Genomic DNA, 24,151 nt, shown 5'->3' on the forward strand with positions numbered 1-24,151 from the left:
TGCAGATGGCTCAAATGATACGTGAAACTCTTTCAGAACCGGCTACTTGGTTTTTTGTGCTTACCTGGAGGGCAGGAAATGCGCGGAACAGCCGCCGGCATGCCGGTAGTCGCCACACGTTTGCACAAAACGCGAGGGCTCGTCCGGGATTTGAACCCGGGACCTCCTGCAACCGAAGCAGGAATCATACCCCAAGACCAACGAGCCTTCTCGATGCACATGACTATCGCCTCCGTTCTTGGTATCACCGTGCAGAGCTGCTGCTCACCCAGCGATCTCCCTGGCTGTTGCGGTTTGATTGTTTTTATCGTTGTCTTTTACTATAGCAACTTCTAGAATCGGACGGAGCTCGTAGCCGATGCCCTTGCTTACGCAGGAAAAATCTGTTGGAGCTACGGTTTTCCAGGTAGTACAACGGCAAAACCGTCGTTTCCGTGGTGTAGCGGTTATCACGTCTGCTTTACACGCAGAAGGTCCCCGGTTCGATCCCGGGCGGAAGCACGACTTTTCTTTAAACCCGTTTTCGGATTCCATTTCCGAGATAACGTCACGTCTGCGTGTGCGGGATAATAAATGTCGTGTGCTACACCGATATCGCCTCATTTTACTGTCAAATGCTCTTGCTCCCATAGTGCACCGGTATTCAGTAACTCAGAACGCTCGTAGCTCCATTCTGGCCTGCAAAATTTACTATCCATTTCTTCAAGACTACTTCAAGTTCGCTTCATACTGGCTTTCCTGATCTCTTTGCACTCGCCTTGTCACAACTCTGTTGAAGTGTGAACGTAACTAATAGTGAGAAACTCTTAACTACGCTCAGTCTTGTATCCCACTCTTTGGTTGACGTTGTCGCTAATCAGATGAAGGTAGACTGCTCCACAATTGAGCTTCGTCTCCACTCACGGTGCACACGTTCTGCAAAGACAACCTTTGTTTTCCGTTGCATGCAAGATTACTGTCGGCTCTTCTACAGAAATCGACCTATGTAATTTACTGGTATCAGATTCTTGCCATATCAAACGGTCCCTTCATGACCGTAGGGCCACACACAGCGTGCTGCGGCACGCATCTGTTCTTCATTGCAGAGCTACAAACGTGGGTGAGCTCCACCTACTCTTCAGCACGGTCAAAACGGTAGGGCTCGTCCGGGATTTGAACCCGGGACCTCCTGCACCCAAAGCAGGAATCATACCCCTAGACCAACGAGCCACTTGCCGGTGGCAGTGAAGGTAATCCCAAGCAGTCCAGCTCCGAGGAACACAAACTTTCATGTAAATCAGAAAGAAAAGCGCTTTCTGAAGGCAGCGCCCACCACTGATGGAAAGAATATTAAAGGCAATGAATGTAGAGTGAATAATTTCATCGCGCTCTGCAGATGAACAGACGGTGGTGTTTCACTTTCGTCATGTGCTTTCTTAGCATCAAGGGAAGGCAAATGCACTAAACAAAAGAACACCGGGAATCCGAAACACCAACTCATAACGAAAAGATAGCCGAATATACTGCAAGCAAAACTTCCAAACACGACTCCTGAAGGCGTCGGTGCCTTAAGAATTATTCCGTGCAGCAATGATCATCTACGAAGAGCCAACTGTATGTGTCGCTCCACCACGCAACTTTTTTTGATATCGTTTTACCTAAATTTCCATTACCTGTTCGTTACAAGAATACCGTGTGGCTTTCAACTGGTCTGCTTCGTCCAGCAGCGATAGTAGTAACTAAACCGACCACAGTATCATTAAAAGTAGGTCAGACACAAAAGTCGGAGTTGCTCTGTAGCTCATGTTATTCTGCTTTCAAATGCAATTGTATGGCTGGGAGTAGGGGCGTACTCCTGTAATGCAGGCGTCCGGGAGGCCGTTTCTGTGGGAGACATCTGGGAACAACTACAGACACGGCCGTTTCATTAGCTCAGGAACGACCGCGATGCTCTTATCGAGCTCTGCAGATTGACCGGACTGCAGTGCGGAATTTTCTGCTAGTGGTGGCTCGGGGTTAAGAGAAGTCGGGAGGTGTGAGCAAAACTACATCGGGAAACCGAAACAGACGACTCATAACGAAAAGATTGCGGAATGTACTGCAAAAGCAAACGTTGGAGAAGACGAACTCTGAAGCCGTCGGTGCTTTAACAATCATTCCGTGCAGCAACGATAATCTGGGAAGAGCGAAGGGTGGGTTCCGCTCGACCACACAACAAATTTTATATAATGTTCTACTTGTTCTAAATTTGCGTTTCCAGATCATCAGTAAAATACTGTGTGATTTACACCTGGCTTGCTTCTTCCAAAAGCGATATTAAGAAATACATCGACTGCAACGTCATTAGGGGTCGCGGGTCCGGGCGCCGGCGCGCCAGCGGCGGCCTGTCGGGGCTGCTGGTGCCTCCATGTAGAGCTACCGCTGGGCCCGGGCTCCTTGCCGCTAACGAAGTGATTGCTTTTGGTGACATCATATGCAATAGCGACTGCGCGAATTGACGGTGGCTCGTACGGAAAGCAAGAGTAGCTGATGCTACCGAGGACTCGGCCGCGAGCTTGTCCGACGACTTCTTGGGCTCTTATTCGTGGTGGCATTCAGACAGGCAAGGGTGCTGTCGATTGTTGCGTACGAATGCGAAATACCTGCATTGTGCGTTTCCGCAAAGTGATTTTTACGCCAAAGTTGTGATCGTCCTGCAAGTTGTGTCACATGTGGATCTCAGAGCTTAGCAGTTTCCGTGGTGTAGCGGTTATCACGTCTGCCTAACAGGCAGAAGGTCTCCGTTTCGATTCCGGGCGTAATCACTTTTTCGTCGCACTCAACAAGACACTTGCTACAATCTCTACTGTGAACATTTAAATCAATTTCAAACGTCCAACCACCAGGCTGCAGATGGCTCAAATGATACGTGAAACTCTTTCAGAACCGGCTACTTGGTTTTTGTGCTTACCTGGAGGGCAGGAAATGCGCGGAACAGCCGCCGGCATGCCGGTAGTCGCCACACGTTTGCACAAAACGCGAGGGCTCGTCCGGGATTTGAACCCGGGACCTCCTGCAACCGAAGCAGGAATCATACCCCAAGACCAACGAGCCTTCTCGATGCACATGACTATCGCCTCCGTTCTTGGTATCACCGTGCAGAGCTGCTGCTCACCCAGCGATCTCCCTGGCTGTTGCGGTTTGATTGTTTTTATCGTTGTCTTTTACTATAGCAACTTCTAGAATCGGACGGAGCTCGTAGCCGATGCCCTTGCTTACGCAGGAAAAATCTGTTGGAGCTACGGTTTTCCAGGTAGTACAACGGCAAAACCGTCGTTTCCGTGGTGTAGCGGTTATCACGTCTGCTTTACACGCAGAAGGTCCCCGGTTCGATCCCGGGCGGAAGCACGACTTTTCTTTAAACCCGTTTTCGGATTCCATTTCCGAGATAACGTCACGTCTGCGTGTGCGGGATAATAAATGTCGTGTGCTACACCGATATCGCCTCATTTTACTGTCAAATGCTCTTGCTCCCATAGTGCACCGGTATTCAGTAACTCAGAACGCTCGTAGCTCCATTCTGGCCTGCAAAATTTACTATCCATTTCTTCAAGACTACTTCAAGTTCGCTTCATACTGGCTTTCCTGATCTCTTTGCACTCGCCTTGTCACAACTCTGTTGAAGTGTGAACGTAACTAATAGTGAGAAACTCTTAACTACGCTCAGTCTTGTATCCCACTCTTTGGTTGACGTTGTCGCTAATCAGATGAAGGTAGACTGCTCCACAATTGAGCTTCGTCTCCACTCACGGTGCACACGTTCTGCAAAGACAACCTTTGTTTTCCGTTGCATGCAAGATTACTGTCGGCTCTTCTACAGAAATCGACCTATGTAATTTACTGGTATCAGATTCTTGCCATATCAAACGGTCCCTTCATGACCGTAGGGCCACACACAGCGTGCTGCGGCACGCATCTGTTCTTCATTGCAGAGCTACAAACGTGGGTGAGCTCCACCTACTCTTCAGCACGGTCAAAACGGTAGGGCTCGTCCGGGATTTGAACCCGGGACCTCCTGCACCCAAAGCAGGAATCATACCCCTAGACCAACGAGCCACTTGCCGGTGGCAGTGAAGGTAATCCCAAGCAGTCCAGCTCCGAGGAACACAAACTTTCATGTAAATCAGAAAGAAAAGCGCTTTCTGAAGGCAGCGCCCACCACTGATGGAAAGAATATTAAAGGCAATGAATGTAGAGTGAATAATTTCATCGCGCTCTGCAGATGAACAGACGGTGGTGTTTCACTTTCGTCATGTGCTTTCTTAGCATCAAGGGAAGGCAAATGCACTAAACAAAAGAACACCGGGAATCCGAAACACCAACTCATAACGAAAAGATAGCCGAATATACTGCAAGCAAAACTTCCAAACACGACTCCTGAAGGCGTCGGTGCCTTAAGAATTATTCCGTGCAGCAATGATCATCTACGAAGAGCCAACTGTATGTGTCGCTCCACCACGCAACTTTTTTTGATATCGTTTTACCTAAATTTCCATTACCTGTTCGTTACAAGAATACCGTGTGGCTTTCAACTGGTCTGCTTCGTCCAGCAGCGATAGTAGTAACTAAACCGACCACAGTATCATTAAAAGTAGGTCAGACACAAAAGTCGGAGTTGCTCTGTAGCTCATGTTATTCTGCTTTCAAATGCAATTGTATGGCTGGGAGTAGGGGCGTACTCCTGTAATGCAGGCGTCCGGGAGGCCGTTTCTGTGGGAGACATCTGGGAACAACTACAGACACGGCCGTTTCATTAGCTCAGGAACGACCGCGATGCTCTTATCGAGCTCTGCAGATTGACCGGACTGCAGTGCGGAATTTTCTGCTAGTGGTGGCTCGGGGTTAAGAGAAGTCGGGAGGTGTGAGCAAAACTACATCGGGAAACCGAAACAGACGACTCATAACGAAAAGATTGCGGAATGTACTGCAAAAGCAAACGTTGGAGAAGACGAACTCTGAAGCCGTCGGTGCTTTAACAATCATTCCGTGCAGCAACGATAATCTGGGAAGAGCGAAGGGTGGGTTCCGCTCGACCACACAACAAATTTTATATAATGTTCTACTTGTTCTAAATTTGCGTTTCCAGATCATCAGTAAAATACTGTGTGATTTACACCTGGCTTGCTTCTTCCAAAAGCGATATTAAGAAATACATCGACTGCAACGTCATTAGGGGTCGCGGGTCCGGGCGCCGGCGCGCCAGCGGCGGCCTGTCGGGGCTGCTGGTGCCTCCATGTAGAGCTACCGCTGGGCCCGGGCTCCTTGCCGCTAACGAAGTGATTGCTTTTGGTGACATCATATGCAATAGCGACTGCGCGAATTGACGGTGGCTCGTACGGAAAGCAAGAGTAGCTGATGCTACCGAGGACTCGGCCGCGAGCTTGTCCGACGACTTCTTGGGCTCTTATTCGTGGTGGCATTCAGACAGGCAAGGGTGCTGTCGATTGTTGCGTACGAATGCGAAATACCTGCATTGTGCGTTTCCGCAAAGTGATTTTTACGCCAAAGTTGTGATCGTCCTGCAAGTTGTGTCACATGTGGATCTCAGAGCTTAGCAGTTTCCGTGGTGTAGCGGTTATCACGTCTGCCTAACAGGCAGAAGGTCTCCGTTTCGATTCCGGGCGTAATCACTTTTTCGTCGCACTCAACAAGACACTTGCTACAATCTCTACTGTGAACATTTAAATCAATTTCAAACGTCCAACCACCAGGCTGCAGATGGCTCAAATGATACGTGAAACTCTTTCAGAACCGGCTACTTGGTTTTTGTGCTTACCTGGAGGGCAGGAAATGCGCGGAACAGCCGCCGGCATGCCGGTAGTCGCCACACGTTTGCACAAAACGCGAGGGCTCGTCCGGGATTTGAACCCGGGACCTCCTGCAACCGAAGCAGGAATCATACCCCAAGACCAACGAGCCTTCTCGATGCACATGACTATCGCCTCCGTTCTTGGTATCACCGTGCAGAGCTGCTGCTCACCCAGCGATCTCCCTGGCTGTTGCGGTTTGATTGTTTTTATCGTTGTCTTTTACTATAGCAACTTCTAGAATCGGACGGAGCTCGTAGCCGATGCCCTTGCTTACGCAGGAAAAATCTGTTGGAGCTACGGTTTTCCAGGTAGTACAACGGCAAAACCGTCGTTTCCGTGGTGTAGCGGTTATCACGTCTGCTTTACACGCAGAAGGTCCCCGGTTCGATCCCGGGCGGAAGCACGACTTTTCTTTAAACCCGTTTTCGGATTCCATTTCCGAGATAACGTCACGTCTGCGTGTGCGGGATAATAAATGTCGTGTGCTACACCGATATCGCCTCATTTTACTGTCAAATGCTCTTGCTCCCATAGTGCACCGGTATTCAGTAACTCAGAACGCTCGTAGCTCCATTCTGGCCTGCAAAATTTACTATCCATTTCTTCAAGACTACTTCAAGTTCGCTTCATACTGGCTTTCCTGATCTCTTTGCACTCGCCTTGTCACAACTCTGTTGAAGTGTGAACGTAACTAATAGTGAGAAACTCTTAACTACGCTCAGTCTTGTATCCCACTCTTTGGTTGACGTTGTCGCTAATCAGATGAAGGTAGACTGCTCCACAATTGAGCTTCGTCTCCACTCACGGTGCACACGTTCTGCAAAGACAACCTTTGTTTTCCGTTGCATGCAAGATTACTGTCGGCTCTTCTACAGAAATCGACCTATGTAATTTACTGGTATCAGATTCTTGCCATATCAAACGGTCCCTTCATGACCGTAGGGCCACACACAGCGTGCTGCGGCACGCATCTGTTCTTCATTGCAGAGCTACAAACGTGGGTGAGCTCCACCTACTCTTCAGCACGGTCAAAACGGTAGGGCTCGTCCGGGATTTGAACCCGGGACCTCCTGCACCCAAAGCAGGAATCATACCCCTAGACCAACGAGCCACTTGCCGGTGGCAGTGAAGGTAATCCCAAGCAGTCCAGCTCCGAGGAACACAAACTTTCATGTAAATCAGAAAGAAAAGCGCTTTCTGAAGGCAGCGCCCACCACTGATGGAAAGAATATTAAAGGCAATGAATGTAGAGTGAATAATTTCATCGCGCTCTGCAGATGAACAGACGGTGGTGTTTCACTTTCGTCATGTGCTTTCTTAGCATCAAGGGAAGGCAAATGCACTAAACAAAAGAACACCGGGAATCCGAAACACCAACTCATAACGAAAAGATAGCCGAATATACTGCAAGCAAAACTTCCAAACACGACTCCTGAAGGCGTCGGTGCCTTAAGAATTATTCCGTGCAGCAATGATCATCTACGAAGAGCCAACTGTATGTGTCGCTCCACCACGCAACTTTTTTTGATATCGTTTTACCTAAATTTCCATTACCTGTTCGTTACAAGAATACCGTGTGGCTTTCAACTGGTCTGCTTCGTCCAGCAGCGATAGTAGTAACTAAACCGACCACAGTATCATTAAAAGTAGGTCAGACACAAAAGTCGGAGTTGCTCTGTAGCTCATGTTATTCTGCTTTCAAATGCAATTGTATGGCTGGGAGTAGGGGCGTACTCCTGTAATGCAGGCGTCCGGGAGGCCGTTTCTGTGGGAGACATCTGGGAACAACTACAGACACGGCCGTTTCATTAGCTCAGGAACGACCGCGATGCTCTTATCGAGCTCTGCAGATTGACCGGACTGCAGTGCGGAATTTTCTGCTAGTGGTGGCTCGGGGTTAACAGAAGTCGGGAGGTGTGAGCAAAACTACATCGGGAAACCGAAACAGACGACTCATAACGAAAAGATTGCGGAATGTACTGCAAAAGCAAACGTTGGAGAAGACGAACTCTGAAGCCGTCGGTGCTTTAACAATCATTCCGTGCAGCAACGATAATCTGGGAAGAGCGAAGGGTGGGTTCCGCTCGACCACACAACAAATTTTATATAATGTTCTACTTGTTCTAAATTTGCGTTTCCAGATCATCAGTAAAATACTGTGTGATTTACACCTGGCTTGCTTCTTCCAAAAGCGATATTAAGAAATACATCGACTGCAACGTCATTAGGGGTCGCGGGTCCGGGCGCCGGCGCGCCAGCGGCGGCCTGTCGGGGCTGCTGGTGCCTCCATGTAGAGCTACCGCTGGGCCCGGGCTCCTTGCCGCTAACGAAGTGATTGCTTTTGGTGACATCATATGCAATAGCGACTGCGCGAATTGACGGTGGCTCGTACGGAAAGCAAGAGTAGCTGATGCTACCGAGGACTCGGCCGCGAGCTTGTCCGACGACTTCTTGGGCTCTTATTCGTGGTGGCATTCAGACAGGCAAGGGTGCTGTCGATTGTTGCGTACGAATGCGAAATACCTGCATTGTGCGTTTCCGCAAAGTGATTTTTACGCCAAAGTTGTGATCGTCCTGCAAGTTGTGTCACATGTGGATCTCAGAGCTTAGCAGTTTCCGTGGTGTAGCGGTTATCACGTCTGCCTAACAGGCAGAAGGTCTCCGTTTCGATTCCGGGCGTAATCACTTTTTCGTCGCACTCAACAAGACACTTGCTACAATCTCTACTGTGAACATTTAAATCAATTTCAAACGTCCAACCACCAGGCTGCAGATGGCTCAAATGATACGTGAAACTCTTTCAGAACCGGCTACTTGGTTTTTGTGCTTACCTGGAGGGCAGGAAATGCGCGGAACAGCCGCCGGCATGCCGGTAGTCGCCACACGTTTGCACAAAACGCGAGGGCTCGTACGGGATTTGAACCCGGGACCTCCTGCAACCGAAGCAGGAATCATACCCCTAGACCAACGAGCCTTCTCGATGCACATGACTATCGCCTCCGTTCTTGGTATCACCGTGCAGAGCTGCTGCTCACCCAGCGATCTCCCTGGCTGTTGCGGTTTGATTGTTTTTATCGTTGTCTTTTACTATAGCAACTTCTAGAATCGGACGGAGCTCGTAGCCGATGCCCTTGCTTACGCAGGAAAAATCTGTTGGAGCTACGGTTTTCCAGGTAGTACAACGGCAAAACCGTCGTTTCCGTGGTGTAGCGGTTATCACGTCTGCTTTACACGCAGAAGGTCCCTGGTTCGATCCCGGGCGGAAGCACGACTTTTTTTTAAACCCGTTTTCGGATTCCATTTCCGAGATAACGTCACGTCTGCGTGTGCGGGATAATAAATGTCGTGTGCTACACCGATATCGCCTCATTTTACTGTCAAATGCTCTTGCTCCCATAGTGCACCGGTATTCAGTAACTCAGAACGCTCGTAGCTCCATTCTGGCCTGCAAAATTTACTATCCATTTCTTCAAGACTACTTCAAGTTCGCTTCATACTGGCTTTCCTGATCTCTTTGCACTCGCCTTGTCACAACTCTGTTGAAGTGTGAACGTAACTAATAGTGAGAAACTCTTAACTACGCTCAGTCTTGTATCCCACTCTTTGGTTGACGTTGTCGCTAATCAGATGAAGGTAGACTGCTCCACGATTGAGTTTCGTCTCCACTCACGGTGCACACGTTCTGCAAAGACAACCTTTGTTTTCCGTTGCATGCAAGATTACTGTCGGCTCTTCTACAGAAATCGACCTATGTAATTTACTGGTATCAGATTCTTGCCATATCAAACGGTCCCTTCATGACCGTAGGGCCACACACAGCGTGCTGCGGCACGCATCTGTTCTTCATTGCAGAGCTACAAACGTGGGTGAGCTCCACCTACTCTTCAGCACGGTCAAAACGGTAGGGCTCGTCCGGGATTTGAACCCGGGACCTCCTGCACCCAAAGCAGGAATCATACCCCTAGACCAACGAGCCACTTGTCGGTGGCAGTGAAGGTAATCCCAAGCAGTCCAGCTCCGAGGAACACAAACTTTCATGTAAATCAGAAAGAAAAGCGCTTTCTGAAGGCAGCGCCCACCACTGATGGAAAGAATATTAAAGGCAATGAATGTAGAGTGAATAATTTCATCGCGCTCTGCAGATGAACAGACGGTGGTGTTTCACTTTCGTCATGTGCTTTCTTAGCATCAAGGGAAGGCAAATGCACTAAACAAAAGAACACCGGGAATCCGAAACACCAACTCATAACGAAAAGATAGCCGAATATACTGCAAGCAAAACTTCCAAACACGACTCCTGAAGGCGTCGGTGCCTTAAGAATTATTCCGTGCAGCAATGATCATCTACGAAGAGCCAACTGTATGTGTCGCTCCACCACGCAACTTTTTTTGATATCGTTTTACCTAAATTTCCATTACCTGTTCGTTACAAGAATACCGTGTGGCTTTCAACTGGTCTGCTTCGTCCAGCAGCGATAGTAGTAACTAAACCGACCACAGTATCATTAAAAGTAGGTCAGACACAAAAGTCGGAGTTGCTCTGTAGCTCATGTTATTCTGCTTTCAAATTCAATTGTATGGCTGGGAGTAGGGGCGTACTCCTGTAATGCAGGCGTCCGGGAGGCCGTTTCTGTGGGAGACATCTGGGAACAACTACAGACACGGCCGTTTCATTAGCTCAGGAACGACCGCGATGCTCTTATCGAGCTCTGCAGATTGACCGGACTGCAGTGCGGAATTTTCTGCTAGTGGTGGCTCGGGGTTAAGAGAAGTCGGGAGGTGTGAGCAAAACTACATCGGGAAACCGAAACAGACGACTCATAACGAAAAGATTGCGGAATGTACTGCAAAAGCAAACGTTGGAGAAGACGAACTCTGAAGCCGTCGGTGCTTTAACAATCATTCCGTGCAGCAACGATAATCTGGGAAGAGCGAAGGGTGGGTTCCGCTCGACCACACAACAAATTTTATATAATGTTCTACTTGTTCTAAATTTGCGTTTCCAGATCATCAGTAAAATACTGTGTGATTTACACCTGGCTTGCTTCTTCCAAAAGCGATATTAAGAAATACATCGACTGCAACGTCATTAGGGGTCGCGGGTCCGGGCGCCGGCGCGCCAGCGGCGGCCTGTCGGGGCTGCTGGTGCCTCCATGTAGAGCTACCGCTGGGCCCGGGCTCCTTGCCGCTAACGAAGTGATTGCTTTTGGTGACATCATATGCAATAGCGACTGCGCGAATTGACGGTGGCTCGTACGGAAAGCAAGAGTAGCTGATGCTACCGAGGACTCGGCCGCGAGCTTGTCCGACGACTTCTTGGGCTCTTACTCGTGGTGGCATTCAGACAGGCAAGGGTGCTGTCGATTGTTGCGTACGAATGCGAAATACCTGCATTGTGCGTTTCCGCAAAGTGATTTTTACGCCAAAGTTGTGATCGTCCTGCAAGTTGTGTCACATGTGGATCTCAGAGCTTAGCAGTTTCCGTGGTGTAGCGGTTATCACGTCTGCCTAACAGGCAGAAGGTCTCCGTTTCGATTCCGGGCGTAATCACTTTTTCGTCGCACTCAACAAGACACTTGCTACAATCTCTACTGTGAACATTTAAATCAATTTCAAACGTCCAACCACCAGGCTGCAGATGGCTCAAATGATACGTGAAACTCTTTCAGAACCGGCTACTTGGTTTTTGTGCTTACCTGGAGGGCAGGAAATGCGCGGAACAGCCGCCGGCATGCCGGTAGTCGCCACACGTTTGCACAAAACGAGAGGGCTCGTCCGGGATTTGAACCCGGGACCTCCTGCAACCGAAGCAGGAATCATACCCCTAGACCAACGAGCCTTCTCGATGCACATGACTATCGCCTCCGTTCTTGGTATCACCGTGCAGAGCTGCTGCTCACCCAGCGATCTCCCTGGCTGTTGCGGTTTGATTGTTTTTATCGTTGTCTTTTACTATAGCAACTTCTAGAATCGGACGGAGCTCGTAGCCGATGCCCTTGCTTACGCAGGAAAAATCTGTTGGAGCTACGGTTTTCCAGGTAGTACAACGGCAAAACCGTCGTTTCCGTGGTGTAGCGGTTATCACGTCTGCTTTACACGCAGAAGGTCCCCGGTTCGATCCCGGGCGGAAGCACGACTTTTTTTTAAACCCGTTTTCGGATTCCATTTCCGAGATAACGTCACGTCTGCGTGTGCGGGATAATAAATGTCGTGTGCTACACCGATATCGCCTCATTTTACTGTCAAATGCTCTTGCTCCCATAGTGCACCGTTATTCAGTAACTCAGAACGCTCGTAGCTCCATTCTGGCCTGCAAAATTTAGTATCCATTTCTTCAAGACTACTTCAAGTTCGCTTCATACTGGCTTTCCTGATCTCTTTGCACTCGCCTTGTCACAACTCTGTTGAAGTGTGAACGTAACTAATAGTGAGAAACTCTTAACTACGCTCAGTCTTGTATCCCACTCTTTGGTTGACGTTGTCGCTAATCAGATGAAGGTAGACTGCTCCACGATTGAGCTTCGTCTCCACTCACGGTGCACACGTTCTGCAAAGACAACCTTTGTTTTCCGTTGCATGCAAGATTACTGTCGGCTCTTCTACAGAAATCGACCTATGTAATTTACTGGTATCAGATTCTTGCCATATCAAACGGTCCCTTCATGACCGTAGGGCCACACACAGCGTGCTGCGGCACGCATCTGTTCTTCATTGCAGAGCTACAAACGTGGGTGAGCTCCACCTACTCTTCAGCACGGTCAAAACGGTAGGGCTCGTCCGGGATTTGAACCCGGGACCTCCTGCACCCAAAGCAGGAATCATACCCCTAGACCAACGAGCCACTTGCCGGTGGCAGTGAAGGTAATCCCAAGCAGTCCAGCTCCGAGGAACACAAACTTTCATGTAAATCAGAAAGAAAAGCGCTTTCTGAAGGCAGCGCCCACCACTGATGGAAAGAATATTAAAGGCAATGAATGTAGAGTGAATAATTTCATCGCGCTCTGCAGATGAACAGACGGTGGTGTTTCACTTTCGTCATGTGCTTTCTTAGCATCAAGGGAAGGCAAATGCACTAAACAAAAGAACACCGGGAATCCGAAACACCAACTCATAACGAAAAGATAGCCGAATATACTGCAAGCAAAACTTCCAAACACGACTCCTGAAGGCGTCGGTGCCTTAAGAATTATTCCGTGCAGCAATGATCATCTACGAAGAGCCAACTGTATGTGTCGATCCACCACGCAACTTTTTTTGATATCGTTTTACCTAAATTTCCATTACCTGTTCGTTACAAGAATACCGTGTGGCTTTCAACTGGTCTGCTTCGTCCAGCAGCGATAGTAGTAACTAAACCGACCACAGTATCATTAAAAGTAGGTCAGACACAAAAGTCGGAGTTGCTCTGTAGCTCATGTTATTCTGCTTTCAAATGCAATTGTATGGCTGGGAGTAGGGGCGTACTCCTGTAATGCAGGCGTCCGGGAGGCCGTTTCTGTGGGAGACATCTGGGAACAACTACAGACACGGCCGTTTCATTAGCTCAGGAACGACCGCGATGCTCTTATCGAGCTCTGCAGATTGACCGGACTGCAGTGCGGAATTTTCTGCTAGTGGTGGCTCGGGGTTAAGAGAAGTCGGGAGGTGTGAGCAAAACTACATCGGGAAACCGAAACAGACGACTCATAACGAAAAGATTGCGGAATGTAATGCAAAAGCAAACGTTGGAGAAGACGAACTCTGAAGCCGTCGGTGCTTTAACAATCATTCCGTGCAGCAACGATAATCTGGGAAGAGCGAAGGGTGGGTTCCGCTCGACCACACAACAAATTTTATATAATGTTCTACTTGTTCTAAATTTGCGTTTCCAGATCATCAGTAAAATACTGTGTGATTTACACCTGGCTTGCTTCTTCCAAAAGCGATATTAAGAAATACATCGACTGCAACGTCATTAGGGGTCGCGGGTCCGGGCGCCGGCGCGCCAGCGGCGGCCTGTCGGGGCTGCTGGTGCCTCCATGTAGAGCTACCGCTGGGCCCGGGCTCCTTGCCGCTAACGAAGTGATTGCTTTTGGTGACATCATATGCAATAGCGACTGCGCGAATTGACGGTGGCTCGTACGGAAAGCAAGAGTAGCTGATGCTACCGAGGACTCGGCCGCGAGCTTGTCCGACGACTTCTTGGGCTCTTATTCGTGGTGGCATTCAGACAGGCAAGGGTGCTGTCGATTGTTGCGTACGAATGCGAAATACCTGCATTGTGCGTTTCCGCAAAGTGATTTTTACGCCAAAGTTGTGATCGTCCTGCAAGTTGTGTCACATGTGGATCTCAGAGCTTAGCAGTTTCCGTGGTGTAGCGGTTATCACGTCTGCCTAACAGGCAGAAGGTCTCCGTTTCGATTCCGGGCGTAATCACTTTTTCGTCGCACTCAACAAGACACTTGCTACAATCTCTACTGTGAACATTTAAATCAATTTCAAACGTCCAACCACCAGGCTGCAGATGGCTCAAATGATACGTGAAACTCTTTCAGAACCGGCTACTTGGTTTTTGTGCTTACCTGGAGGGCAGGAAATGCGCGGAACAGCCGCCGGCATGCCGGTAGTCGCCACACGTTTGCACAAAACGCGAGGGCTCGTCCGGGATTTGAACCCGGGACCTCCTGCAACCGAAGCAGGAATCATACCCCTAGACCAACGAGCCTTCTCGATGCACATGACTATCGCCTCCGTTCTTGGTATCACCGTGCAGAGCTGCTGCTCACCCAGCGTTCTCCCTGGCTGTTGCGGTTTGATTGTTTTTATCGTTGTCTTTTACTATAGCAACTTCTAGAATCGGACGGAGCTCGTAGCCGATGCCCTTGCTTACGCAGGAAAAATCTGTTGGAGCTACGGTTTTCCAGGTAGTACAACGGCAAAACCGTCGTTTCCGTGGTGTAGCGGTTATCACGTCTGCTTTACACGCAGAAGGTCCCCGGTTCGATCCCGGGCGGAAGCACGACTTTTTTTTAAACCCGTTTTCGGATTCCATTTCCGAGATAACGTCACGTCTGCGTGTGCGGGATAATAAATGTCGTGTGCTACACCGATATCGCCTCATTTTACTGTCAAATGCTCTTGCTCCCATAGTGCACCGGTATTCAGTAACTCAGAACGCTCGTAGCTCCATTCTGGCCTGCAAAATTTAGTATCCATTTCTTCAAGACTACTTCAAGTTCGCTTCATACTGGCTTTCCTGATCTCTTTGCACTCGCCTTGTCACAACTCTGTTGAAGTGTGAACGTAACTAATAGTGAGAAACTCTTAACTACGCTCAGTCTTGTATCCCACTCTTTGGTTGACGTTGTCGCTAATCAGATGAAGGTAGACTGCTCCACGATTGAGCTTCGTCTCCACTCACGGTGCACACGTTCTGCAAAGACAACCTTTGTTTTCCGTTGCATGCAAGATTACTGTCGGCTCTTCTACAGAAATCGACCTATGTAATTTACTGGTATCAGATTCTTGCCATATCAAACGGTCCCTTCATGACCGTAGGGCCACACACAGCGTGCTGCGGCACGCATCTGTTCTTCATTGCAGAGCTACAAACGTGGGTGAGCTCCACCTACTCTTCAGCACGGTCAAAACGGTAGGGCTCGTCCGGGATTTGAACCCGGGACCTCCTGCACCCAAAGCAGGAATCATACCCCTAGACCAACGAGCCACTTGCCGGTGGCAGTGAAGGTAATCCCAAGCAGTCCAGCTCCGAGGAACACAAACTTTCATGTAAATCAGAAAGAAAAGCGCTTTCTGAAGGCAGCGCCCACCACTGATGGAAAGAATATTAAAGGCAATGAATGTAGAGTGAATAATTTCATCGCGCTCTGCAGATGAACAGACGGTGGTGTTTCACTTTCGTCATGTGCTTTCTTAGCATCAAGGGAAGGCAAATGCACTAAACAAAAGAACACCGGGAATCCGAAACACCAACTCATAACGAAAAGATAGCCGAATATACTGCAAGCAAAACTTCCAAACACGACTCCTGAAGGCGTCGGTGCCTTAAGAATTATTCCGTGCAGCAATGATCATCTACGAAGAGCCAACTGTATGTGTCGCTCCACCACGCAACTTTTTTTGATATCGTTTTACCTAAATTTCCATTACCTGTTCGTTACAAGAATACCGTGTGGCTTTCAACTGGTCTGCTTCGTCCAGCAGCGATAGTAGTAACTAAACCGACCACAGTATCATTAAAAGTAGGTCAGACACAAAAGTCGGAGTTGCTCTGTAGCTCATGTTATTCTGCTTTCAAATGCAATTGTATGGCTGGGAGTAGGGGCGTACTCCTGTAATGCAGGCGTCCGGGAGGCCGTTTCTGTGGGAGACATCTGGGAACAACTACAGACACGGCCGTTTCATTAGCTCAGGAACGACCGCGATGCTCTTATCGAGCTCTGCAGATTGACCGGACTGCAGTGCGGAATTTTCTGCTAGTGGTGGCTCGGGGTTAAGAGAAGTCGGGAGGTGTGAGCAAAACTACATCGGGAAACCGAAACAGACGACTCATAACGAAAAGATTGCGGAATGTACTGCAAAAGCAAACGTTGGAGAAGACGAACTCTGAAGCCGTCGGTGCTTTAACAATCATTCCGTGCAGCAACGATAATCTGGGAAGAGCGAAGGGTGGGTTCCGCTCGACCACACAACAAATTTTATATAATGTTCTACTTGTTCTAAATTTGCGTTTCCAGATCATCAGTAAAATACTGTGTGATTTACACCTGGCTTGCTTCTTCCAAAAGCGATATTAAGAAATACATCGACTGCAACGTCATTAGGGGTCGCGGGTCCGGGCGCCGGCGCGCCAGCGGCGGCCTGTCGGGGCTGCTGGTGCCTCCATGTAGAGCTACCGCTGGGCCCGGGCTCCTTGCCGCTAACGAAGTGATTGCTTTTGGTGACATCATATGCAATAGCGACTGCGCGAATTGACGGTGGCTCGTACGGAAAGCAAGAGTAGCTGATGCTACCGAGGACTCGGCCGCGAGCTTGTCCGACGACTTCTTGGGCTCTTACTCGTGGTGGCATTCAGACAGGCAAGGGTGCTGTCGATTGTTGCGTACGAATGAGAAATACCTGCATTGTGCGTTTCCGCAAAGTGATTTTTACGCCAAAGTTGTGATCGTCCTGCAAGTTGTGTCACATGTGGATCTCAGAGCTTAGCAGTTTCCGTGGTGTAGCGGTTATCACGTCTGCCTAACAGGCAGAAGGTCTCCGTTTCGATTCCGGGCGTAATCACTTTTTCGTCGCACTCAACAAGACACTTGCTACAATCTCTACTGTGAACATTTAAATCAATTTCAAACGTCCAACCACCAGGCTGCAGATGGCTCAAATGATACGTGAAACTCTTTCAGAACCGGCTACTTGGTTTTTGTGCTTACCTGGAGGGCAGGAAATGCGCGGAACAGCCGCCGGCATGCCGGTAGTCGCCACACGTTTGCACAAAACGCGAGGGCTCGTCCGGGATTTGAACCCGGGACCTCCTGCAACAGAAGCAGGAATTATACCCCTAGACCAACTTTTTTTTTTTTTTTTTTTTTTCGGCGAGCTTCAATGGTATATCGACTGATTTTTTTTTTCAAATTTACTGCGACAGTTAGGGAAATGAAATGATGTTTGGCTTCTTCGCCATGTGAGGCTTCTCCTCCGTAGAACTGAAAATTGAAAAATTAAGGCTTCTTGGGAATTAATAAATTGTCACTCTTGCTTCATACTGAAAAAAATTAAACAAAAATAGAAAGATTGTAACTGAGGAACACGTGCAAGAAGCTTCCACTGCATTGTGTGCAACGAAACCACCTTCCGATATTACCGAGATCCTGGAAAATCATCATAGATGAAAGTAGTTGCTGGAGATATGGGGTTCATCCAGCAGTAAGTGTGAAGCCGCAGTGCCGTTTCGGGGTTCTGTCCGAGGCCTTCACGGCTACCGTAGCGGCCCTGGGGCACACGAAGTCCCCACCGTACTTCACCCTCAACAGCGATCCCCTACTTTGGCCTGTGACTACATTTTTCGTAGACGAGGGCTATTAAGATGTTTATCCAATCCCTTGTCTCTGAAACAGAATGTGTAACATGTTACCAAAAGTTTTTTTGTGGTCCCTGCGCGTACATATCTGATAATATTTTGCTCGTTCGTATAATTCGTATTCTAAAACACGGTCATTGCCGTGTTCAGATATAACGTAATGTACATAATTGCCAAACAACCACAACACAGCATTGGTTTTCTGGACAGGGAAGAAAACACCATCGGGGAAGAGTAATTTTTCAACATTGATCTCAGTACTAACAGTTCTGGTTATAAAGGCTACCCGCCGTTGGAGTCCCCTCCATATTTCGGCGTATCCGCCACAGAGAAAGCGGTGGATCAATGTGTCAACTGCGTCACATCGGGTGCACACAATCGTGTCACTAAGACCAATGGAGTGCAACTTTTCGTTAGTGGAAACTACGTTATTAACAACTCGGTACCAGGTTGCCTGAATGTCGGAAGACAGTTCACGATTACTAATATTTTTCCAAATTCTTTTCCAGTCTTTGTCGGGATATCTGCACTCCATTTTGTTGACATGTTCTTTCGTTGTTAAGAGTTCCATTAATTTCCTGCAATTCCTTGATTGTGGATTCGTGACAATACTGTCCATGTAGCTAATCTCTAAAAAGAACTGGCGAATATATTTCAATTTATAATTAATTCCGCCTATATTTATGGGTGGACGTAAATTTTCTGGCTGTAGGAGTCGATACAGCCTGGCTGTAATACTATGTGGATGTTTTTCTATAATTTGTAGGGTCCTCTTTATATATAACGCCGTAGTCTTCCGCCATATATCTGTTAAACCTAGGCCACCTTCAGCGGAAGGTAACGTAACTGTACCGACTGCTACTCTAAAAATATTCCCTGTCCATATAAATCGGCAAATGATACTCATTATACGTTTGGCAATGGGTTTCGAAACTGGCAATATTTGACCTATATATATAGCTTTTGATAAAATGGACCAATTAATTATTCTGATTCGTTGTTTAATGTTCAGATGTCTGGTCTGATTGAGTATTGTGGCTCCTCTGATTGTATCCAGTACTTTCTTCCAATTGTAGGTCATGGTCTGAAGCGGACATCGGTAAAAGGTGACACCCAGAGCGGTGTGACGATCGACGGAGCGTGCCCATTCCAAACGGACATCTTGAAGACCTTTAAGATTTAAAAACGAACTCTTCACCTCGTTAACCCTAGCACCTGTAGCTTCACAAAAGATCTGAATATTCGTAGTTAATTTCTCTAAATCTTCGTTACTACGAATAACCACTCCAACGTCATCAGCATATGCATTGGTGACGTTGTTAACGCCAGATATCGTGATGCCCTCAAGATCGACATCGAGTCTCCTTAGTAAAGGCTCCAGTGCAACAACATACAGGAGCATTGACAAAGGACTTCCCTGCGGGACGCCGTTGCGAATTTCAATGGGTGGAGTGAAATGCCCATTTACAGACACTTGTGTTTGGATGCCTTCAACAATGTTAATTAAAACTTGCACAAAATGTTGACTAAAACCCACATAGGTCAACGTTCTGAACAAAAATAAGTGGTTGACCCTGTCAAAAGCCTTTGAGAAGTCGATAAAGGCAAGGCCTCCTGGTGAGGATGACGTTGCAAAAATTGCAGAGACATCCCTATATTCACAAACAGTTTTAAAAATATTCCGCCCCGAGAGACAGGTTTGGTGGTCACCTATGATCTTCTCCATTAGAGGTCTCAGTCTTTCCTTCAGTACACGTGCAATTATTTTATAATCCGAGTTCATCAAACATATTGGTCTCAATTGATTGAGATCTTTAACTGTCGCGTTCCTTCCCTTTGGTATTAGCACAGTTACGCTTTCTTTGAACTCGCGTGGAACAGTAACACCTTGCAACACTTCATTTATCACTTCTGTGAATTGATTACCGATGAGAGGCCAAAATTTACAATAAAACTCTACAGGCAAGCCATCAGGCCCTGGGGACTTACGGGTAGGCGAATATTTAAGTATATCAAACACCTCCTCACATGTGATCGCAGTGGTAAGGGACACATTGTCCTCGTCATTGATAACGTTGTCGATACCTGTAGTTCGTAGCAAATCGTTCGCACAGTCTAGATTATACCGGGTATCAGTATATAACGTACGATAAAATCCATAAACTGCATTTAAAATGTCAGAGTGTTCCGTCAGCACCCGGTTATCGCCCACTCTAAGACAAGCAATAAACGCTCGTCTTCTATTTCTTTCATGTTCGAGTAAGTGGTACAGCGATGCGTTTTCGTCCTCCACCGTTGTCGGGACACGAGATTTAATTTTTAAACCCTCCAGCTGTTGTCGCTTGAGACTTATGAGGTGAGCCTTGATCTTCTTTATTTCAATGAAAACCTCATCAGTCATCTGCTGAGCTGATAGTTCCCTTAAGCATGTATAGTAAAATTCAACGGTATTGCGAGACCACATCGCTCGCTCCCTCCCGTAAGCTATTAGGGATGATCTCAATTTCTTTTTAGCACATGAGGTCCACCACGCAAGGCGAGAGCTGTATTTATGGCGCATACGTAGAGCAGCCTGCCATACCTCCGCTACTGTTCTTGATAGGGCACCCTCGAACAACATATGGGTATTCAGCTTCCATAAGGGGCGACCCCAATACGTTCCTTGCTTCTGAAACCGAATGCTGCATTTCACTGCGAGATGGTCCGAAAAGGTAGTGGGAATTACTTCGATACTACTGATTTTATTTTCCAGGTTTGCTGTGACGTATATTCTGTCTATTCTGCTTTGCGAGCGACTACTGATGTACGTAAATTTGACTAACGTTGGGTATTTGCTTTCCCACACGTCTGTCCACTTCATGTTTGTCACCAAAGCCGCCAGTTCCCTGGAGAAGTTAAAATTTGGTCGCTGATCCTTTTTGTGAAGTACACAATTAAAGTCACCACCGATTAAAGCTTCCGCCGGATTCCCCTTAAGTAAATAGACCATATCGTTCTTAAAAAAATTAGCCCTATCATCTCTAGCGTTGTTACCAGAGGGGACATATACATTTAAAACAGTAGTAGTAAAAATTTTACAACTGATGCCCCTCCCATTTTCTAACAGACAGATATCCTTCACATCAATACCATCTTTGACAAGGATCGCAGTCCCACATGTGGCTTCCGGTGCAATATTTAAAATCTCTTGAAAACCTGGGACATAAAAGTTGTGGACATTAAATTCCTGTAGGAGGGCTATATCAGTATCCGACTGGTAAAGGAAATCTTTTAAAGAAGCGACTTTCGTTTCACTGCGAATCCGATTTATATTGATCGTGGTCACATTATATGTCAGTTCCGTTGGCATAGGTGCAGGTAAAAGAAATTGGCTAATGAAGTATACCCCATGCAGAGTCACGTCTGTACCATTCCATTCTGTCTGTCAGAAAGAAAAATAGACATTAAAAAAAAAAAAATTAAATGCCACTAGCATGTGTCAGGTCCATCTCCATTCCGTGGTCGGTGCGATCTTCTGGGGCATCGGCCCAATCAAGTCCTTTTCCTGAGACAGTTCGGTCTAAATCCATAGTAGTGCCGGTCTGCAAACCTGCGACGCCAAGCGGTGCGCGAGGTTGTTGTTGAAGATCATCTGCATCGGCACGACTCATCTCCGCTTCAGTACACTCGTTAACTCGTGCTACTGGGCATGATTCTCGTAGTCGTTCATTATCCCTTAAATGTTTTAACTTTTCCCGCAATGCAGGAGCTAAACTCTCTGCTGCTTTGTGTGCCAATCTCCTCTTCTTGCCTTTCTTTGAAGATCTCTTCGGCGATCTAGCAGGAGATGAAGTTTGCGACCTGTCAGGAGAAGTACCGGATGATACGTCTGACGTCGCCTGTTCCTTTTTTCGGACAAAAGTCCGCGTATCGCATTCCACAACGGCAGAAGGAGGCGCATCTTTTTCCATGGCTCCCACTGGTAGCAACCCAGTCTCCAATTCTACACTATCGCTCGTTGTGGTTTCCTTGACGCAAGTGTCTTCTGTGGGCGCCAACGTGAAACCAATGTCCAGATTGCTATCTTCGTTCATAGTTCCCGCAGAGTGGATGCCTGGAGCGTCCAGTCCTCGGAAGCTAGTGGCAATATCCTCACGTTGGTGGGAATCCTGACGACGCAAGGAAACCTCCGTTGCGGGTATTTGGGGATCTTCGGCCGAGTCCGCGGAAGAACGAGCAACCACAGTGGGAGAGTTGGAAAAAGTTGGGGTCGGCATAGATTCGAGGGGCGCGGAGCTGATCGGCAGACCATCCGCAAATCTAGAGCTTGAAGCCGGAGTATCATCGACAACCGCCCGCGAGGCAGCAGGCTCCCCGCGCACAGGCGGCACCGACTCGCCTCGGCTGCGGAAGTCAGCAGCGGCAGCGTATGACAACTTCATACCAACAACAGGGCCGGAACGCGGCATCTCGTCACGCGGTAACTGCGGGACACGCCTCCGTGAACATTCTGCACGAATGTGTTCCGTGGAATTGCATAAAGCGCAAGTCCGCGGTTGCCCATCATAGATAATCAAAGCACGATACCCACAAATATTAAGATAAGAGGGGACATGCTTCTGTAATTCAATCTTAATTTGCCTTACACCGTTCAAGACAGGAAACATATGAGCTTCAGACCACCTTTCTGCCACATTGGAAATAATTCTGCCATAAGGCCGAAGGGCAACATTAAGTTCTTCGGGCGGAATTTCAAAAGGGAGCTCAAACACTCTGATCGTACGAATCCCGTACCCAGCATGACTAACAGCAACGTCACTCACATTCCCATCAGAATGATTAAACTTCACGCTACCTCCGCAACGATCCACAATGGAACTACATAATTCTGGACTTTTCATCTTCAGATACACAGCATTTGTCACAAACGAGAGATAAACTCCGACAACATCATCACCGTTAATCAATACTTTTTCGATAAACCATGCTTTAATTTCAAATGCTTTAGGTCGAACGAAATTTCGATCGAAAGTAAACTTGATTGTGTCTTTCCTCAAATAATTCGACCTATTCATTCTAGAACTTCATGAATACAAGTGCAACACGAATAGCGGCTTAGCAGCACCACTAACCTCAAACGCAGCGACTCAGCCTGTGTTTACTACAGCCAGACGTCCAGCTCCGCCACACGTCCGTCCCGCTCGGCGGCTGACTCGCAACTGACCAACGAGCCTTCTCGATGCACATGACTACGCCTCCGTTCTTGGTATCACCGTGCAGAGCTGCTGCTCACCCAGCGTTCTCCCTGGCTGTTGCGGTTTGATTGTTTTTATCGTTGTCTTTTACTATAGCAACTTCTAGAATCGGACGGAGCTCGTAGCCGATGCCCTTGCTTACGCAGGAAAAATCTGTTGGAGCTACGGTTTTCCAGGTAGTACAACGGCAAAACCGTCGTTTCCGTGGTGTAGCGGTTATCACGTCTGCTTTACACGCAGAAGGTCCCCGGTTCGATCCCGGGCGGAAGCACGACTTTCTTTTAAACCCGTTTTCGGATTCCATTTCCGAGATAACGTCACGTCTGCGTGTGCGGGATAATAAATGTCGTGTGCTACACCGATATCGCCTCATTTTACTGTCAAATGCTCTTGCTCCCATAGTGCACCGGTATTCAGTAACTCAGAACGCTCGTAGCTCCATTCTGGCCTGCAAAATTTACTATCCATTTCTTCAAGACTACTTCAAGTTCGCTTCATACTGGCTTTCCTGATCTCTTTGCACTCGCCTTGTCACAACTCTGTTGAAGTGTGAACGTAACTAATAGTGAGAAACTCTTAACTACGCTCAGTCTTGTATCCCACTCTTTGGTTGACGTTGTCGCTAATCAGATGAAGGTAGACTGCTCCACGATTGAGCTTCGTCTCCACTCACGGTGCACACGTTCTGCAAAGACAACCTTTGTTTTCCGTTGCATGCAAGATTACTGTCGGCTCTTCTACAGAAATCGACCTATGTAATTTACTGGTATCAGATTCTTGCCATATCAAACGGTCCCTTCATGACCGTAGGGCCACACACAGCGTGCTGCCGCACGCATCTGTTCTTCATTGCAGAGCTACAAACGTGGGTGAGCTCCACCTACTCTTCAGCACGGTCAAAACGGTAGGGCTCGTCCGGGATTTGAACCCGGGACCTCCTGCACCCAAAGCAGGAATCATACCCCTAGACCAACGAGCCACTTGCCGGTGGCAGTGAAGGTAATCCCAAGCAGTCC

General features: G+C 47.9%; 20 non-coding genes across 20 annotated transcripts; 7 read left to right on the forward strand and 13 right to left on the reverse strand.

Moving 5' to 3' along the window:
• Window positions 1-135: 135 nt before the first annotated feature.
• Trnap-cgg (transfer RNA proline (anticodon CGG)) lies at window positions 136-207 on the reverse strand. Its single transcript has one exon. It is a non-coding gene; the product is annotated as a tRNA-Pro (tRNA).
• Window positions 208-428: 221 nt separating this feature from the next.
• On the forward strand, window positions 429-501 carry Trnav-uac (transfer RNA valine (anticodon UAC)). Its single transcript has one exon. It is a non-coding gene; the product is annotated as a tRNA-Val (tRNA).
• Window positions 502-1,137: 636 nt separating this feature from the next.
• Window positions 1,138-1,209, reverse strand: Trnap-ugg (transfer RNA proline (anticodon UGG)). The gene has a single exon. It is a non-coding gene; the product is annotated as a tRNA-Pro (tRNA).
• A 1,791-nt stretch (window positions 1,210-3,000) lies between these two features.
• On the reverse strand, window positions 3,001-3,072 carry Trnap-cgg (transfer RNA proline (anticodon CGG)). The gene has a single exon. It is a non-coding gene; the product is annotated as a tRNA-Pro (tRNA).
• Window positions 3,073-3,293: 221 nt separating this feature from the next.
• Trnav-uac (transfer RNA valine (anticodon UAC)) lies at window positions 3,294-3,366 on the forward strand. The gene has a single exon. It is a non-coding gene; the product is annotated as a tRNA-Val (tRNA).
• Window positions 3,367-4,002: 636 nt separating this feature from the next.
• Window positions 4,003-4,074, reverse strand: Trnap-ugg (transfer RNA proline (anticodon UGG)). The gene has a single exon. It is a non-coding gene; the product is annotated as a tRNA-Pro (tRNA).
• A 1,791-nt stretch (window positions 4,075-5,865) lies between these two features.
• Trnap-cgg (transfer RNA proline (anticodon CGG)) lies at window positions 5,866-5,937 on the reverse strand. The gene has a single exon. It is a non-coding gene; the product is annotated as a tRNA-Pro (tRNA).
• Window positions 5,938-6,158: 221 nt separating this feature from the next.
• Window positions 6,159-6,231, forward strand: Trnav-uac (transfer RNA valine (anticodon UAC)). Its single transcript has one exon. It is a non-coding gene; the product is annotated as a tRNA-Val (tRNA).
• A 636-nt stretch (window positions 6,232-6,867) lies between these two features.
• Trnap-ugg (transfer RNA proline (anticodon UGG)) lies at window positions 6,868-6,939 on the reverse strand. The gene has a single exon. It is a non-coding gene; the product is annotated as a tRNA-Pro (tRNA).
• Window positions 6,940-8,730: 1,791 nt separating this feature from the next.
• On the reverse strand, window positions 8,731-8,802 carry Trnap-cgg (transfer RNA proline (anticodon CGG)). The gene has a single exon. It is a non-coding gene; the product is annotated as a tRNA-Pro (tRNA).
• A 221-nt stretch (window positions 8,803-9,023) lies between these two features.
• Window positions 9,024-9,096, forward strand: Trnav-uac (transfer RNA valine (anticodon UAC)). The gene has a single exon. It is a non-coding gene; the product is annotated as a tRNA-Val (tRNA).
• Window positions 9,097-9,732: 636 nt separating this feature from the next.
• Window positions 9,733-9,804, reverse strand: Trnap-ugg (transfer RNA proline (anticodon UGG)). The gene has a single exon. It is a non-coding gene; the product is annotated as a tRNA-Pro (tRNA).
• A 1,791-nt stretch (window positions 9,805-11,595) lies between these two features.
• Window positions 11,596-11,667, reverse strand: Trnap-cgg (transfer RNA proline (anticodon CGG)). Its single transcript has one exon. It is a non-coding gene; the product is annotated as a tRNA-Pro (tRNA).
• A 221-nt stretch (window positions 11,668-11,888) lies between these two features.
• On the forward strand, window positions 11,889-11,961 carry Trnav-uac (transfer RNA valine (anticodon UAC)). Its single transcript has one exon. It is a non-coding gene; the product is annotated as a tRNA-Val (tRNA).
• A 636-nt stretch (window positions 11,962-12,597) lies between these two features.
• Trnap-ugg (transfer RNA proline (anticodon UGG)) lies at window positions 12,598-12,669 on the reverse strand. The gene has a single exon. It is a non-coding gene; the product is annotated as a tRNA-Pro (tRNA).
• A 1,791-nt stretch (window positions 12,670-14,460) lies between these two features.
• Trnap-cgg (transfer RNA proline (anticodon CGG)) lies at window positions 14,461-14,532 on the reverse strand. Its single transcript has one exon. It is a non-coding gene; the product is annotated as a tRNA-Pro (tRNA).
• A 221-nt stretch (window positions 14,533-14,753) lies between these two features.
• Window positions 14,754-14,826, forward strand: Trnav-uac (transfer RNA valine (anticodon UAC)). The gene has a single exon. It is a non-coding gene; the product is annotated as a tRNA-Val (tRNA).
• A 636-nt stretch (window positions 14,827-15,462) lies between these two features.
• On the reverse strand, window positions 15,463-15,534 carry Trnap-ugg (transfer RNA proline (anticodon UGG)). Its single transcript has one exon. It is a non-coding gene; the product is annotated as a tRNA-Pro (tRNA).
• A 7,799-nt stretch (window positions 15,535-23,333) lies between these two features.
• On the forward strand, window positions 23,334-23,406 carry Trnav-uac (transfer RNA valine (anticodon UAC)). Its single transcript has one exon. It is a non-coding gene; the product is annotated as a tRNA-Val (tRNA).
• A 636-nt stretch (window positions 23,407-24,042) lies between these two features.
• On the reverse strand, window positions 24,043-24,114 carry Trnap-ugg (transfer RNA proline (anticodon UGG)). Its single transcript has one exon. It is a non-coding gene; the product is annotated as a tRNA-Pro (tRNA).
• Between the last annotated feature and the right edge of the window lie 37 nt (window positions 24,115-24,151).

The sequence above is a fragment of the Schistocerca gregaria genome, chromosome 2 (assembly GCF_023897955.1).
Source record: "Schistocerca gregaria isolate iqSchGreg1 chromosome 2, iqSchGreg1.2, whole genome shotgun sequence".
Classification (NCBI taxonomy): domain Eukaryota; kingdom Metazoa; phylum Arthropoda; class Insecta; order Orthoptera; family Acrididae; genus Schistocerca; species Schistocerca gregaria.